Below are 12,879 nucleotides of genomic sequence, written 5' to 3' on the forward strand. Positions count from 1 at the left end.
ACTCAATTATTTGTCTCTTCAACCAACTCTCTTTCCTCCTCTTTATCCATCTCCCTAGATGCATAGACTTAACATGGATTATTCATGGTCTGTACAAAGTTCTCCCAAGAATTTAGGTACTGTTTCTGTTATTTTAATCAGAAAAAGGGAATGACCATGAACGTTGTTTGTAACTGTTCAGAAACACTATAAAAATGATATAAATATGTGTTTGGTAAATAGCAATAATTACTGGGTGGTAGCTTTAAGCATCTTGCCAAGAAATTCTCTCTCTTTCTTAATTTGTGACATAGTTTGAGTAGAAACTTGGGCTATTTGTGAGCCATTGTATTTTGCCAGAGTTCCTTCCATTCGCTCTCCCTCCCTCTTCTCCTTTTTTTTTTTTTTTTTTAGCTTTTCCTGTCCAGAAATATCATTTTTACCGGGGATACTAGACCCGAAATAAGTCAGCATATTTATTATCTCTGGGGAGATAAGTATTCTTCCTCTTGCAATGGAGGAATGGATGTTTTTATTTGACATTCTAGGCTTAAGGAGAAAAAAAAAATTGTTCCTTCCTTACGTAGTAGGTACAAGGTGAATGAAGATAAATGGGGACCATTTTAGACACTCAGAGGGAAAGCGCTGTCAGAATGAAGGGCCACTTCCATTTCTGAGCTTAAGGAAGCGAGCAAGGCCACAATGAATAATTAGACACTAAACGAAATGTGCAATTATTAATGGTACTGTCTCACTTGCTCCCATTTAATTGTCTACCAGAACACTATCCAAAGATACTACATTATATTCTCTAGTTTCTTTCTTTTCTTTTTTTTCCTCTTTTACTTCTTTGCCCACTGAAGCTTTTACAATGATTTACATTAGTAATAGGCTTTCTCCAGTTCACTTAATTTAATCATTCTCAATTTAGTCTTCCTTTGATGGAAAGCAATTAACAAGAGTGGAGAATGCCCCTCCCCCGTTGCCCCAAACCAAAATGCTCACTTCTGCAGACCCCAGGGGGAATCAGAAACACCTCTTCCACAAGTCCTGTCCTTAAGACCAGAGTCACAGGTGACAGAGAGCCACCTGCACCCTTCTGGACACCTCAGGAGCTCAAGCCGAACGTCACCGGCACTCAGTAGACGCCACCTAGCCACCTACTCTGCTCCCCTCTCTGTAGATTGTCCAGAGTGGGAAGGGCTTTGCACAGGATGCTTTTATTCCTAGGAATGAGGTAGCTCACCAGAGCCATCCAACCAGAATTTATGAGGGAGCCTTGCTAACCTGAACACAGGCAAGGCCCAGCGCGTCTTTGGTATAAGTACGTACTGATGTGCAAAAGTCTTTCACTGTCATGTTTCCAATCATGTATTTGATCCCATTTCCCCCCTCCCTGAGCTTCTCCTACCCTGCCTTGTCTCCTCCAGGAACATTCCATCCCCCCTACCAAGGTCATCCGAAGACAGATGAGCTATGTGTTATTGTCTGCGGCCAGAACCTTGCAGTAGTAAGGAAACACTGCCCCAACAGGGGGGAACACATTTTAAAAAAAAATACTAACATAATCCGGAAGTGATAGTTATTATTTAGCATAATGACTGGCACAAGGAAAGCACTATAAACGATGGCAGAAAAGATAAAACCTGTAAAGAATAATATAATATATAGGATGAAGGCTAGAAATATACACTCAAGGCCACCTCATTTGTGTTGCTATAAAAAATAAATAGTAAATGTACTTATCAAAAGTGCCAAGAGGAAAAGAATGAAGGGAAAAAAGATATACTAAATTACTTGAAGCTAAAAAGATGAGGTTAAATTTACATTAATTTTTTTGAAAAAAAAATTTCCTGGAAAACAAAAAGTTTGTAAAAAGAGACTTGCGCGCGCGTGTGTGTGTGTGTGTGTGTGTGTGTGTGTGTGTGTGTGTGTGCGTGCGTGCACCAGGCCTGGTGTTTGAATTCAGGGCCAAGCTGGCTTTGAACTGCAATCCTCAGATCTCAGCCTCCTTGAGTAGCTAGGACTACTAGTGGTGTGCCACCAGTACCCCAAAAGATCCTCCATTTTAAAAAGTAATTAATGATCAACAGTTGTTTCCAAGTTCTCAGAGTAAACTCTCATAGTTTCCCAGAAGAATAAGAATGTCTTTTAAAATTATGGCTTTAATTTTAAAATACATCATACATTGTATTTTAAAGCTCATACACACCCAACTCATCTGGATAGATGTAAGATCGGAGGAACTCGGATATAAATCGCTTTATGTCCTTGTGATGTATTTTCTCCTACATAGTGCAACCTGAAGCTTTATATTTCTATGTTCTCAAGGGACTGGATCAATCTATACAATATACACACACAGGGAAAGACACCCCGCCTGCTAAATTACTAGCAGTGATGTTAACCTGGTGGAGTTTCTGACAGCTGCACTGACTTTTTTTTCCTGCTTCATACATCGTGTTTTAAAGATTTGTCCTTACTCAACGCCGAAACGTGGAGGTGTGTGGTTGCCACAACATTCTTTGCCACAACTTTCCTGAAGTTCCCATGGAAAAGTCAAGTCACAGCTAGTAAATTCCAGAATCAGAAATACCACTCTCGTACACACGTATTGTCTAAGAGACTGGGCAGGGGGCCTCCTCACGATGAATCGTATCAGTAAGTTCTCAGCCAACTCTGGGCTGCAGTCACTGCAGTCCTGTCGCCATGAGCCTTTCTGTCTCTGCCCTGCTGGAGCAGTCCTCATTCTAAGGGAAGAGAGGAAGTCTTCAAGAACCTGTTCAAATCCAGTGTCCTCCCAGATCCATTTCTCCCCAGCGGTACGCCTTGGTCCTTCTTCTGCAGTGGTTCTAGTTTGGATTTCAGCTAGGTCTTTATAAGTAGCACCTCCCATCAGCTAACCTTTATTAGGTGCAGAAATTGTTTTTACCAGCTGCCATTACAGCATCAGAAACTTCTGGGGCTTTAGGGAGCGGAGCTGAATTTCTAAGCCCATTTATTATAATTCCTAAGTTGTTTTGAGCCAAAAGTTTCACCGTGGGTGATTTACCCAATGTATTATTATAATGCTGGTTGCAGATATACAACTAGGGATGGTGGGAAAGCCAGGAAAGGTAGATGTGCAAAAATACGAATTGTGTGCATTTAATATTTCATATATTAGACAGTATCTAGTACACAAATATGCATGGAAGCAAAAAGTTTTAAGGAATGACCTGAGTTTATCCACATGCTCAAACCCATCAAAATTAGTCAACATGCCACCAGCATCAAATCTGATACCATGGGTCAAAGGACGTCTATATTATTTCATTTTTAAAGCACGTGGAGTCAAACTCCTTTCCTTCTCTAAGCTCAGAACTCTTCTCACATAGCTCTATGAGCTGCTGACCAGCAATTCAGTGATGTATGGGTTTGCAAATGTTTTATATTCTTGGGTTTTGCAGAAATTACTTTCTAGGTTTTTTTTCTTTCTTTTTTTTCTTTTTTGTTCCCAAATGGTTTATCAAGCTTGGGAGAAAATATTATGCATAATTGCTACACCTTAGATGGCAATATACTATACCAAACTAATCATAGATATTTATAGCCTGCATAAACTCTGTTTGCCCATCCATGGAAAGCATTTAATAAAGCTAGTTCATCTGGAAAGAAGTTAAATTAAATAATCCAAAATGAATGTGATGCATATTCACAAAAATGTGGTGTTTAGATTGAGCTAACAGAAAGGAATTCAGGCTTCAGCAAAGACAAACTAGAATTTTCTTTTTCTCTCTTTCTGATACATTAGCCCCTTCTACTGTCTTGTGTTCATTGTTTCCGACATACTGTGTTGGCCTATTTTTATGAACTACCTTAAATCCAATACATCATCCTTATATCCTGCATAGACATAATAATATAAATTTACTTTCTGCCTTCACATAAAAGAACAGAACTACATGAGATGGTTCAAATAAAATCTTTGAAGGTTTACTTTTCTTTTTTTATTTTTATTTTTAATATGTCTTTTATTGTAATAATACTATACAGAGGGGTTACAGTTACATGAGTAAGGTAATGAGTACATTTCCTATCGAGCATTGTTATCTCCTCCTTTGTTTTTCCCCTACCATCCCTTCCCTCCCCAACTCCCAACTCTTCCCTCCCCCACCACAGTTGTAAAGTTCGTTTTCAACATAGTGACTTGTACATCTCATTGGTACAACGGTCAACCTGTATCCTTATTTCAGCATTTTGTTATCTTCCTTCCCCTCCCCAAATTAGAAAAATGTATATACAAGTTGCAGGGCACTGGAATCAAATACAGTAAAAACAGGGGTTATACCATGGGGGGAAGAACATACAAGAGAAACAAAAAAAATCACATAGTACATTTTAAATACATTAAAAACAATAGCAAGAAAGGAAAAACCACTTGTGTCCCTATCTTGGGGTTCATTTCACTTAACATCATCTTATATGGTGAAGGTTTACTTTTCTACCATGAAGGCAAATTTCCTTTCAGTGAAAATGTACAACAAGATTGGTGAAGGAAAATTCCATTTTTGCATCTCTGTACGATATTACCACATTTCCAAAGTTCTGAAGAATAACCACACCTTTATGTGAGTCTGTAAGAAAATGCTTGCTATATGTAGCTGGGATTTATTTTAACACATGGGTATGAACTAAAGAAAAAAATCATAGCAACAAATATATATGACTGGCAAGTGATTTTTCCTAATGAGAGGGATAAATGGCCCTAATACAGGTCCATAAATACTTTCCTGGTATTCCCAAATTAACAAAGCCCTAAATATCAAAATGGTGTCAGAACTTTTCTTTCCTTGAACTTCATAGGTGGTAATCATAGCCATTTACTTGTAGGATCATAGTCATCATAGGTTTTGTGTAAATGGACAGAACTTTGCTAGAGACGGACTAATGGTGATGTTTGTCATATTACCAATGGTACTTCCATTCTCAACTCAAGAGTGGTTTGAATCCTGATGCACATGGCACCTAGGAATTCCAGATGACTGGCATTGAACTGATGCCATTTCTCTTTTCAAAATGGCGCCACAATCTCCCTCTCACCTCCAACCACAGACAAACTTGTGCTTCTGTCTGCCTACCATGGGTAGAAGATCACTGTGTTGTAGGACAGAGTTTTCAGTTAAGGTGAACTGTGTACACAGAGGGACATTTTCTCTGTCTAGAGTGTTATGAATTAGAAGTTGAAAATCATTTTTTTTCTGAGTTGTTGAGAATTTTGCTCAAAACAGACAGTGTTTAATATCCATGCCCATGAGCACCACAGACCTCTGGGAAGAACAATGGTCCTTGGAATTTCTCCACTCCATCTGGCACTGTGAAGACCAGTATCTTTGGAAGTACACTGAGAAGTCAATCTTCATGTGGTCACTAGCGTTTGCTTCCTATGGCCTTGAACTGGGAGCCCCCATTGATTTATGAATAATTTGCCTTCCTGTGACTAAGATCACATTAAAATAATTTAATCAATTCCAGAGTAGGTAAAGTATATCTAAGACATCACTTGGAACCCTACCATTGACAATGGTTCCTCGCCAGTAGGATACATCTCTTTGGGGTATCCAAAAAACCACTGAAGGTGTAATGTTCTTGAAAATGTAGGGAACCTAGCCAGTCTAGTAAGTTCATTTTTGGGAACATGACACTATAAAGGACAGAGTCATGTGAGTTAGGTAGATGAGGCTTTTGCTGGTTTACATACACACATACACACACACACACACACACACACACACACACACACACACACATTGTGAATTAACTATAATGATCATAACATAGAGAACATGGTAAGGTCACAAGTGAAGGCTTCTCAAAATGAAAGGAACCCATACTTCCTAGCACAAGTTTTTCTATTCAAATTAAATGGTAAACCAACCTCAAAACTATTTATTTAGTTATAAAGTATCTTAGACTTTGAGGAAACACTGCCAGATGTACGTACCTCTAAATTCATTGGACATATCCAAGACCACGTGAAGATTTTCTCCTTTGCCAACTGATAGACTCATTGTCACTGTCATATTACAGGAACTTACATGCTGACCAAGGTAAACTGCAGTGGCACCTCTTAACTAGTGTCTGTGCTCCTGTTCTTATTGTGCTGCGTTTTCTTCCTTGGCTCTTGAAGTCGTGGCATTAAAATGTCATTTGGTTCATTCTATTTCTCGTGTTCTCTTAATAGTTCTCCTCATGACAGAAATGTCTCCAGTTTCATCCTAGGTTTGATGGCCCCTTTCTAATCTAAATCTATTTCATTTTTTAAACTTTATTTTTTCTAAATCTCATCCTTTCCCTTGATGACTTCAAATCAGATTACTCACCAATCACCATAACTTGGATTTTCTTGTTTGCTTTCCCAAGATCCATTACTACCTCTTTTGGAATGCGTATCAATGATTCTCAACTCCTTGCAGAACATTCTAGACCTTACACGGGAGCTGGCCAGTTTGTCCACTTTGTGTGGCTTCATTTTTCCAAGATCAAAAGTTCCCATCTTCACAGAGACTCTCTTAAAAGAAAGGGACCTTAGAATTCTGATGTGAGAGGATAGTCGTTGCGTAGAAATCTGATAGACAAAGGTGAGACTCTGGTTATTAATCACACCTTATGCCACCATTTTTCTTGCAAATTGCTGAATAAACACCCATGGGATTGGCATCCGACTACCGGAATGCAGTCAACAAATGGCGGTCAGAACCTGGCCTCCAATGGTGAAATGATGTATGGATGTGACTCTGATGACTCCAACACTTTCTTTTTTGGACAAATTTATAATTTCTGCGGAACTAGAGGCACATTACTCACAATGATAGTTGGCCACTTATAAATGGTGCAGCTTAAGAAAGTGAATCAATTGCTGCTTCAATTGCTAGCAAGCTAAGGGAGACTGGAGAGGTCATTTATTAAATGCATCTCAGCAGTAGCGAAGGTCTGGAATTGGATCCTATCTGCAAAACATTGCCTGTTGACAGATGAGGGCAGGGAGGTGTGGGGCTGGGGCATTCAGAAACTTCGGGTATATATATATGAGAGGCAAATACATCCCAGATGTTTAGCTTTGGGAAGCTAGTTCAGTGTCTTTGAGATGACACTAAAAGCCATTTCCAAGATTATGAAGGCCATGTGTTCAGGCATCACAGGAATTTAGAGGCATTTAGGAAGGCAGATGTGAGCTCTTCTGTGTGAATGTGTGTATATTTAGCAGCTCTGTGTCAACATTAAGTATTTAAAATAGATTTGATGAATAATTTCCAATAATCCTCCTCCCCTATTTATATAATTTCTCCTAAGCCTGCGATTACACAACATTCTATAGCCTTTTTCTTAGGACAGTATGGTCCCTGTATCTCAGTTTCTTTTGGACAGGTCATTCTGAAAGATCGTTTTGTTAGCCATATGACTTTCCTTTCTCCCCCCCCCCCCCCCCCCCCACTCCTGAAGTATTGCTATTCTCTTAAAAGCATTGAGAAATTAGCTTCTGCCTACACTTTTATTTTTGTCTTTGACTCCCTCTGCAAAAAGAAGAGGGGAGACAACTCAGTAATTGTCTTCAGGAGCAAAACAAATAATTTATCGCTTCCCATGCTATTTCTTTCAAGGTATCCTATGCAATTAACAGTGTCAGTCTATTTTCTGTGATAAGACCAAGGCTAGAAGTCTGGGACATCATGTTTTTGCTCTCACCTTTCATTTCACTAGTGTGAGAGCAATTTCTCTTTCAAGATGTCAACTATAATGTTGAAGATGCTATTAGGCAAACAAGGGTCACTTGATTAAGAGATACAAGTATATTGCTAATTGCAAATGCCTTCACATATCAAATAGTTCTCTTAAATCCAAATATTTCAACAGTAACTTTTTAGATTATGATAATTTGATATCATAAAGACCTAAAAGAATGGATTTTACCCGTTTTATTTTTAAATTTCTTTCATTCAACTTATAGATTTTCAGTATATGTGTATACAAAGCTTTGAATGTTTTATTTTGTTATTTAACTTTTGCATTAGGGAAATTTTGCATATAAGGGAGTTTTGTTGTGATTTTCCATGTAAACACACTGTAGTTTTTAAAAACATATTTAAAAACATATCTCTTCTCTTCTCCTTTCATTTTGAAATTTTGTTTACTGTTATTGTAAATGTGATATACAGAGAGGTTATAGTTACATAAGTCAGATAAACAGTATATTAATTTTTGAACAATGTCACCCAACCCTTCCCTTTTTCTCTTATGTTTTTCCTCCCTTTCCCCGTCCATAAGTTGTATATAGTTCATTTTCAACATAGTATCTAGTGAGTATCACTTCTAATGTTTAGAGATTATCACTGCTGTATTTTTTCACCCAATGTCCATCATGTCTATGGTCCCCTTACCCTCCCAAAGACAGATTAAACAAACAAACCAACAAGACAAAAGGAAAAGCAAACAAAAACATCAACAAAAAATACTTCTTATTTCCATTTCCTGGAATTCATTTCAACAAATAATATTTTAGTTCATATGATCAGATGCACAAAGCTACTGTGCCTAAAAATATCCTTCATCTCACTCTGTGTGAATGCCCAGCAGACAGAATGGCCATTGTCAAGAAAACTAACAGTAGCAGCTGCTGGCGGGGATGTGGCCAAAAGGGAACGCTACTACACTGATGGTTGTAAACTTGTTCAGCCACTCTGGAAATCAACATGCAGGTTCCTCAAAAGACTAAACATAGAGCTTCTCTATGACCCATCAATTCCACTACTGTGTATTTATCCAATAGGCAACAAACCAGGACACACTAAAGGCACCAACACAACCATGTTCATCACAGCATCATTCACCATAGCCATGATGTGGAATCAATCGATATGCTCTGCAGAGGATGAATGGATCAAGAAAATGTGATGTGATGTGATGTGTGTGTGTGTGTGTGTGTGTGTGTGTGTGTGTGTGTGTGTGTGTGTGTACATAATACAGTGGAATTCTATTCATCCGTCAGAAAGAATGATAGTGTGCCATTTGTAAGGAAATGGAAAGACTTGGAAAAAATTATATTAGGTGAAGTAAGCCAGACCCCCCAAAACATAAGTTGCATGATTTCCCTCATTTTTCATAAATAGAATACGCCTATAAATCTACAGAGGAAAAAAAGGAAAAAAATAAACCTGGACATGATAAATGGTACAGGTCTCTTCTTTCTGTTTCAGCCAATATCTGCTGATTTCATTATGTTATCATCATGACTTCTTTCCATATGACTGGAGAGAGTGAATCTCTTGAAATCTTCATTTCCTAAGATCATTTGAGTTGACAGAAAGCACTAAAGTTATTTTATTAGTAAATGTTTTCATACTGCCCTTAAAGTTTCCTCCTTTCAAATAATTTGTATGATCATGTCTCCTAATAAATGTGTGCTTGTTTCATTACTGGCAGCACTTACCTTTTCGCTGAACAGTTATTCCTTATCTATTCATCACCAATCAGTATAACACGAGATTATTTTTCATCTACATCCCAATCCCTCATTTGCTAGTAATTTTAAAGAAAATCCCAAAGATGATTGCACCCATACACAAATGTTCTTTTGGCAAGCAAATGTTGTTCAAAAGGAAGCATCATAGCATTCATGAATCTCAAAGTAATAATTCACTAATATTAATAGATGCATGCTTAAAATTTTGAGTGTTTCAAAAAATTCTTTGTTTAGGTACTTGTTATCCAGAACAAGTCTATGTATTTTGTTTCAGTGTGATAACCATTAGATGATACCTTTGGCCATTAAAGTTAATTGAAAACATTTCTATCCTAATAGATATCTCTATTACATTAATATCTCTATTTTAATGGGATTTAATTGTTTAGCAATAATCTATCACTGTTAATATTCTTCCTTTAGAGTTTAAAATGTCTCATTTTTAGTAATGATTCCCCTTACTGATGAGTAATATCTCTTCTGTCATTCATGAGGAGTTGGAAAATGATTATTATCTACTTCCATCATTTATAATCTGGAAATCTTACATAAAAAGACACAGCCACATGCAGAATATATGCATAATTGTTTTATTTTATTTGCTAATTTTAAAAAAAATAATGGATTGGTTACTAGCCTCCTCCAGATTGAAGTGTTTCATGAGATTGAATGCATTGAAATTTTACCCATGCTGATTCGGTAGACATCCATTTTTGGCCACTGGAAGGTTTTACAAATTGGCTTCTGGAATTTATTGTGGGAATTTTTATTTTCTGGCATGATCTTAGTAGCTTTTCTTAGCTTTTTATTTTCTGTTGTGACAGAATATTGCAACTCGTCAAGTATATTTCCAGGCCTAGACACGGAACCTGTGATTTCTCCAAGGAGCTTGGTTTATTTTTATCCAGACACAGTGTTTTAAAACTACATCCTCACTATTGGGCATTCATTGCTAGTGAATTTAACATTGTTTCCAGGACGTTTCCACGACCCAAACCATGGGTTATTTTAAAAATGAAGTACATTGTAAGTTTTTTTTTTAAGACAAAATGCACATTTCCACTCTTTCACTTCTAATTAAAATCAGTTCCACTTACACTTCTTTAAAACTGTATTTCCTTTCCTGCATCTGAAAACCTACTTGTCAGGCACAAGAAGAATAGCTTAGACTTTCTCTTTTGTTGTATCCTAGGATACAACAAAACAATCTCAAAAAGCCGTCATTTAGATTATGCTACAAACTACTGGTTCCACACGTTTTTAAGATTTTGAATGTTCCCTATATTTCTTTCTATCTTATACTAGGAAGGCTGATACCACCAGATCAAATTATAGTGGGTTTTCTTTTCTTTGTTTTTTTTTTTTCATGGAGCATTTATTTCCTCTGTGATTATTACTGCCCATTCTACACATTGCTCATGCACAAATATTAGCAAAACTTTAAGAGGTTTTCCTAAACCAGCTAGGAGGGTTGGGCCACATTTGGAAGTCCTGTCTATGGCATGCTTAGGTTGTTTACTTCTCTGTTTGCAAACAAAGAAAGTCCACTTCATCCATCCTTGGCAAATAACGTCATCTCACCTACCCCAATCCCAACAACCTCTTTCTCTTCCACTTAAGCTCTCTCTCTTTCTCTCTTTCAAGCTCTCTCTTAATCTGTCTCAATATCTCTCTGTCTCAATATCTTTCTTCTCAGTCTCTTTCTCCCTCCCTCCCTCCCCTTTATTCACCTGTGACTCTTGTTCTTGCTCTGACCTCTTTCTTTTCTGCTTGTTGAGGTTTGGCATTACTAGACTTGTTGTGCTGGGCCCCAGAAGCAAGATGCTGATCTGGGCTGGGAATGAAGTTAGGGCTCTATTGCTCCTGCCTACCCTAGAGGACGGCTCAAACTGTCAAGGTTTACGTGGCCTAGCTTCTGGGAGACAGATGGCTCCTCGTACACTCTCCCAGCGATACTCATTGTTGTACAGTCATCAACGTTCTCTCTTCATTAGAGGAAGCAGGGGATGTGGTCTAAATCCAGAATTCCACAAATGAGTGGGTATAAAACAGAACAACAAACCTATCTAAACCTATATAAACATATTTACGATCACACGTGTATGCACAGGAAGATAGCAAAAGTGTGTGTGTGCAGGCGAGAATTGCAGTAGTGTAACTCCTTTGAACAACTAACTGAGAGTTTAACTAAACGAACTCTGGGAAGTTGGTACTTGAAGTGTCATGGGAGCGAAGGTAAGCGAGGGTAGATGAATGAAGAGAAAGAAGGTGGAGAGGGTGCAATAGTATAATATTCCATGCATATATGTGAAAACAGGACTTGGAAAATTGAGGGGATGTTTGGGGTTGAGCGAAATGTGGGAGTACCATGGAAGGGGTGACATGGATGGATTCTAGTTGCACTCGAAAAATCAGACATGGAATCAAAGCTCCTCTGTACAGCTACTTAAAAATCAATAATGCTATTAATCAATAATACAATAGCAGCAGTAGCAGCCACAGCATAACACAGGAGGCTCTGGAAAAGAAGATTTGCCATGTAGACGAGACCCACCAAAGATCAAAAGAGCGATTTCATGATTGACATTCTCAACGAGCCGTATTTCTGTCATGTATGAGATACGCGGACCTCATACTGCAAATGCATGCCCCTCCTGTGAAAAAGGCAAACACCCCTTTAACAAACACATCTGCGGGCAAATTGCTAATGGGGCTATCACGCACGGTTTAGGTGATGATCCAGGAGATAATTGAGAAATTTGGGATGCTTGTTCCTTTCGCCCCCGATCTGGCTTCCCCTGTTTCTGAGCCAAGCTGTTGACCTTTTCTTACTTCTCTCGTTAAGCTATTGCTCCAAAAGGATTATGTATCCAAACAATTTCAGAGAACCTTTTCACCAAGAGAAAAGTAGGGGGCTTAGAAGTACAGAATACTGCTGCATTTAACCCATTTAATTGGAATGCGCTGTTAATTAGATCTAATTGCAAAGTTATTTTAATTGGGAGAAAAAATCAAGCCATGCAGAAGATGCTGACGTGTATGATGGAACAAAGTAAGTGAGGTCACCAGTAGATTGTGTGAGATTCACGCCTAGGATTGATTAAGTATGTAACTTAATCAATTTAATTTAGGTGATTGATGTTGATCCTTTCCTTCTGAAAATTGCCTGTTTGTATCTGCTTTATTTCTTTATTTATTTTTAATCAAGATACGGTGCGTGGAATGTCAGCTCGACTACAGCCGCATTCCAATTTGTTTATTTTGATACAATGATGTGTTTATTTCTGATCTCAGTAATTCGAACATGGCTTTGGTGTCACTAATTAAGAATTTTCACATTCCTCACGAGAGAATTAGGTTTTTCTATTAAGAGAACTTAATTTTCTCCGGGAAATAATTCA

Source organism: Dipodomys spectabilis, unplaced genomic scaffold, assembly GCF_019054845.1.
Source record: "Dipodomys spectabilis isolate Male_0828 unplaced genomic scaffold, ASM1905484v1 ptg000258l, whole genome shotgun sequence".
Taxonomy (NCBI): Eukaryota; Metazoa; Chordata; class Mammalia; order Rodentia; family Heteromyidae; genus Dipodomys; species Dipodomys spectabilis.